We start from the raw sequence: 6,328 nt of genomic DNA, 5'->3' as shown, positions 1-6,328 counted from the left end.
TCCTCTGTGACAGACTCGGACGACAGAGATTTTATGACTTGTCTAAAAGCCAATCAATTTTGATTTGTAATATTTTACGCGGAGTCTTCAGTTGTTAATGTGATCTTAAAGACGCATTATCTAGAAATCCAAAGAGAGAGTTATTATTTTTTTGTCTTCCAAAAATAACTTTTCTTGAAATATTACGTTCATCTAGTTGTCTCGCTAAATTCCGGGACTCGCGTGTCCCAGGGGATGCAAGAACCTTTTTATATCACTTCATATATCGAGCTGTCAGATGTCTAATATTTTCTACGTCATGGCCGTAACGGCGAATAATTTCCCCAATTTCGCTTTTTAATACCAGCTGGGGCGCATTAAAGGGGAAATATTGCTCGCCTAATTATTTTTCGACTTTGCAAATCGTAAATTGGATGGTGATATACTCTGATATAATTTGATTACGTTTTATTTAAAAAAAATCACCGCTTATACAGGATGCTTGGGAGATTTTCCCATAACTTCAAGGTAATGTTCAACTAAAAAACTTTTTATGTTTCATTCAAAGTAATTATAATTCTTATTATCCATGTTACACGTGCCTTTATCTACCTCTGCATTTAAAACTTTTCAAGTTACGTTGGCTACGTCATAATTTTAAGGATGCGTTTATGGGGCACAATTAAGATCTATTTTCAAAAGAAATATTATTTACTCCGAAAATATTCATTTTTAACCGACTTCAAAAAAAGGAGGAGGTTTTAGAACACATGTTCTTTGAACATTTTTAATTAATTTTCGGTAAAGAATCATGGGAAACTAGAGTTATGAAAAATAATCCCCAGCATCCAGTATAGTCAACTCATGATTTTGTGTCGTAGGTTTGCAATAGCACAAGTTGTAGTTTCAGTTTAAAAGGTTTAGAGGATGTTATCTATTCCACGAGGTCAATTTAAGATGCAAATGAAGCACTTGTGGATTCTTAGGAGATCCAAGAGCCTTCTAGAATTCCTGAGGGTGACTGTCAATTGTTGGGTTGAGTACAATCATGTGTGATTGAAAGCAATCATGGGGTTGGAGCTAACTTGCCTTGAAGATACTTATTAAGTTATTAACTCTTGATTTGAAAGTGCACAAATTAGGCAATCAAACATACGTGTTAGAAAACACTGGAAAGCTTGTAAAAAGACTCTTATTATAAGCTAATAATAATAAGCGAAAAGCTCCGACCAACACCTTAAGAAGCTTTCTCTTAACTGTTGGATCAAGAGTCGGATACAAAAGGCAGTGATTCTTGAGACGGCGCGTATTGTGAGGAGGTTCCTCACTCTGGAGCCCTGACCACCGGTTGCTTGGACACTCAAATTTCCCGCAGCGGAATTTTTTTATAAATTTTTAATAATGTTTTGTATTTTATACTTATATTGTTAAAAATTAAAAAAAAAAAGTAATAAATAAATGAGAGACATAATAAGTTCGTTTGTTTGATTGAACGCGTTAATCTCAGGAACTACTGGTCCGATTTGAAAAAATCTTTCAGTGTTAGATAGCCCATTTATCGAGGAAGGTTATAGGCTATATATTATCCCCGTATTTCTATAGGAACGGTAACCACGCGGGTAAAACCGCGCGGCATCAGCTAGTAATTAAAATATTAATCAAAACATAATATATATAGCTGTATGGTACCTCACGACGTATACAAATCGTAATTCGTATACGGGAGCGGTGGACGGGCGCGTGACAATTTACATAATGTTTTAAGGGAGTGATTAATTACTGCAGGACATACGAACGAATGGAGTGTATTTCAGTGGCGTGCACAGGGTGTTTAAATAGGGTATGCACTATATGTACAATTAGGTTACAAAACGAAAAAATCCTTCTCCAAAGCATTGTGCATTGTTGCTTCTATGGAGTGCACGCCACTAATTTATACTAAGCCTATTGGACTAAGAGCCTGCGAGAGTCAGATATGCCTCATTTAACAAAGGCTGAAAGTTTGTCAGCCTATGTTTCTACAAGTACCGTAGCTTTTTTTTTTCTGAACGCGAACCCAAATTTTCAGTTGAGTAGTTTTGGAGATTAGGTATTTTTTATTTGAGTAACTCGCAACAAGCCCATACATTATAATATATACAAGATTTTTGAAGTTTGCATTTTTTTAATTCTCTATTTTCACACGTCTAATCCTTATATCGATTTCAGACAAATTAAACAACAGAAAGTGATCGCTTGTTATACGTTTTATTATATCATATCATATTATGTACTAACTGATGATCAGTTTGAAGGCGGTGCTAAGCAGGTATTGTGTCAAGCCGTTTCTGAAAGAACTACTAACACTGTCTGAAAAACCTAAATCTATATGATATTCTTACATGGCATAAATTAATAGGTACATCATCAGGCTAGCACCTCCTTCAAACTGATCATTAGTTAGTACATAATATGATATAAAGAACTTAGTATGATATTTTTTTCGTTTTTTAGTTTAGTCAATATGTTTTTGAAGTCAGGAAATCTATCTAATTTAAATACACAGAATACCTATATACATACAAATATTACTTTACTTTGACGACCTCCGTGGCGCAGTGGTATGCGCGGTGGATTTACAAGACGGAGGTCCTGGGTACGAGCTCCGGCTGGGCCGATTGAGGTTTTCTTAATTGGTCTAGGTCTGGCTGGTGGGAGAGTTAGGCCGTGGCTAGTTACCACCCTACCGACAAAGACGTACCGCCAAGTGATTTAGCGTTCCGGTACGATGTCGTACAGCTAACTTGTAAAGAATAAAAAAAAACTTACTCCGTATGTAAAGGGTTGTTTCCAGGGCTGCGTGCCGCGGCAATTTGACGTCAGAGGAAGTAAGTGATGAATGTTCCCTCACATCGCATTTTTATACGATGTCCCCATTTTTACACGATGTCCCCTTTTATTTACAAAGGTAAAGGTATTTTCTATTTGCGTGAACTAGTACAACCCTTTTTGACTTTGAACTGCGTTTGTTGTGTTTTGAGACTTGGCCCACAATAAGGTCTCTTGATACCTGTTTATTAATGGAACATTGACGTATTTTGGCGACCCCACTATAGTTCAATCAGTAACCAGAGAGAGTCTGTAAAAACTGCGTGCTGAAGCCGGTGCAATCCATAATAATAATAATAAAATAAGCCTTTATTTCAATAACCAATACAAATTACATTAAATTGTACAAATTTGTCATTATACAATAATTAGGTATACATTACAAATTACAATTACCAATACAAATTACAATAATTGGTACAAAATTGTCAATATACAATAGTTATACAAATGTCAATATACAATAAATTATTTTATGTCAATATAGTAATACTCGTATTTTATTTATTCAATGTAATAATAATGTCAATTTAATAATTTACGATGGTGATGGATTTTATTTATTCAATGTAATAATAATGTCAATTTAATAATTTACGATGGTGATGGATTTTATTTATTCAATGTAATAATAATGTCAATTTAATAATTTACGATGGTGATGGATTTTATTTATTCAATGTAATAATAATGTCAATTTAATAATTTACGATGGTGATGGATTTTATTTATTCAATGTAATAATAATGTCAATTTAATAATTTACGATGGTGATGGATTTTATTTATTCAATGTAATAATAATGTCAATTTAATAATTTACGATGGTGATGGATTTTATTTATTCAATGTAATAATAATGTCAATTTAATAATTTACGATGGTGATGGATTTTATTTATTCAATGTAATAATAATGTCAATTTAATAATTTACGATGGTGATGGATTTTATTTATTCAATGTAATAATAATGTCAATTTAATAATTTACGATGGTGATGGATTTTATTTATTCAATGTAATAATAATGTCAATTTAATAATTTACGATGGTGATGGATTTTATTTATTCAATGTAATAATAATGTCAATTTAATAATTTACGATGGTGATGGATTTTATTTATTCAATGTAATAATAATGTCAATTTAATAATTTACGATGGTGATGGATTTTATTTATTCAATGTAATAATAATGTCAATTTAATAATTTACGATGGTGCAATCCATAGAAAAAACAAAAGTCACGCGTCTCCTTGACATCCGCTTATACAAACTTTTTTTATAATTTGTATTTCAAAATTTAACACTAACAAAAATTACTTAAGTTAATATAATAACCAATAAAAATACTCCATCTTATTTCTTTAGTTATTGAGAACAGTTTTCAAAATATTTAAAAACTTAAGACGCCATTTTTCTTGAATAATATTGAAAATTACTGATGGGACGGTTCGTATCGTACTGACAAGAGAACGTATTCGTTTTTGAATTTCATTATTCGTGACGGGTACGACAGCGTTGTAATCCGTACGCACCATCTGCATATTATTTATTAATCTGTGAGTTCAATATGGTAAATTTTGATGATGAATTTTCACTACGTTTACAACAATAAGAAAAAAACAATTGTTAAACAGACCAAAGTCAGTGCTAGGGGCTAGCACAGGTTTTATATAATACTTATAGTGTTTTCAGATAGCATGGGTACGGTGACAGTTCGTTTCACTCTTGAAAGTTTGCAGTTATTTAAGATATTAGTACGTATACCTATTATGAACGTCGAAAGGCAACTGTCACCGTGCTATCTGAAAAACACTTTAATGGTATATTTGGAAAATAGTGCCTGTTTTAAGTACAGTCAATTACCCCCTATAAAGCCTAAAAACAACCAATCCTTATCAAAAAATATCAATGCGAAGACCGTGAATTCTTAAATAACCAAAATTCGATCAAATCGCACCCACGGTAAACAGACCTATATTATAAAGAAAGCATTAAAAAAGAAACAATTAAAAACCTATTATTTATAAAGAAACAAAAGAGCAAACTCGGCCAAATCGGAAACCAAGAAACTATTTTAAAGAAACTATCGTATTATCTATACTTATAATAAATCTGTAGAGAGGTCAATTCTGTACATGAAATATATTTCCAAAATAACTATCAGGGGGTGATTAGTGGTCGATACTGATGCCAAAAATGCAATCAGTAAAATTTTTGTCTGTCTGTCTGTCTGTCTGTCTGTCTGTCTGTCTGTCTGTCTGTCTGTCTGTCTGTATGTTCTTTATAGAAACAAAAACTACTCGACGGATTTTAACGAAACTTGGTACAATTATTCTTTATACTCCTGGGCAGGTTATAGTATACTTTTCATCACGCTATGATCAATAGGAGCAGAGCAGTGAAGGAAAATGTTGGGAAAGCGGGAGAAGTTACTCAATTTTTTAAGCTTCCGTCGCGTGCTATGTTCGTTATAGAAACAAAAACTACTCAACGGATTTTAACAAAACTTGGTACAATTATTTTTTCACACTCCTGGGCAGATTATAGTATACTTTTCATCACGCTACAATCAATAGGAGCAGAGCAGTGAAGGGAAATGTTGAGAAAACGGGAGAAGATATTCCATTTTTTAAGCTTCCGTCGCCGTCGCGTGGTAGGGAAGGGGTAGGGTAGGGTTAGGGTAGTGGTAGGGTAAGGATAGGGCAGGGGTAGGGTAGGGGTAGGTTAGAGGTAGGATAGGGGTAGGGTAGTAATAGGGTTTCACGCGGACGAAGTCGCGGGCGTCCGCTAGTAGTTTCTAAAGGGCAACAAAGTAACAAGTACTTGACGGCGAAACAAAACGCTGTGTCTGGGACATTGCACTATATTGATGGTCCGCCCCGACCAAATCCGTCCCGACCAGGTCCCGCATGGAACTATATTGATGGCCCGTCCCGAACAGGTCCCGCAAGAAAAGATGGCGCCGCTTCCGGTGCAGAAACTTTTAGATCATTAACTTTTTTTGTCGCATCGCGTGACAGTTTTCCGAAGGACGGGTGAGTGGTGTTTTCTTTCAGCCATATTGAGGTAGATTTTTTTTTAATTACGAAGGGAAATGCTAGAAGGTATTAAAGGGGTAAATATAGAGTAACATAATATTAGTTTTACTGCAAAAGTGTAGGTGGGGAATGCTCATACAACGTCGATCAAGGATCGAGTTAAGTAATTGTCTTAAAAGTATGTTTCTCGAAGCAAAATACATTTTTTTATCACTTTTCTAGGGAAAATGGGAAATTGTCACGTTCAACTATTGTCAGTAAACCGACTTTACAGACAACCGATGTTTTTTTTTCGTATTATTTTTTTCTGTTACCAACAAGCTTAACAAATAAGAAAACGAGCAAACAAACCAATCTTAAGTCTTCAAAAAATATCGTAAAACTCAGGCTGTATGGTCAAATCTTCTTAGCTTGTCCGCTTGTAGTGGACCAATCTAA

This window comes from Bicyclus anynana, chromosome 3 (assembly GCF_947172395.1).
Source record: "Bicyclus anynana chromosome 3, ilBicAnyn1.1, whole genome shotgun sequence".
Lineage (NCBI taxonomy): Eukaryota > Metazoa > Arthropoda > Insecta > Lepidoptera > Nymphalidae > Bicyclus > Bicyclus anynana.
The sequence above is the reverse complement of the archived record's forward strand: the minus strand, read 5'-3'. Positions refer to the sequence as shown.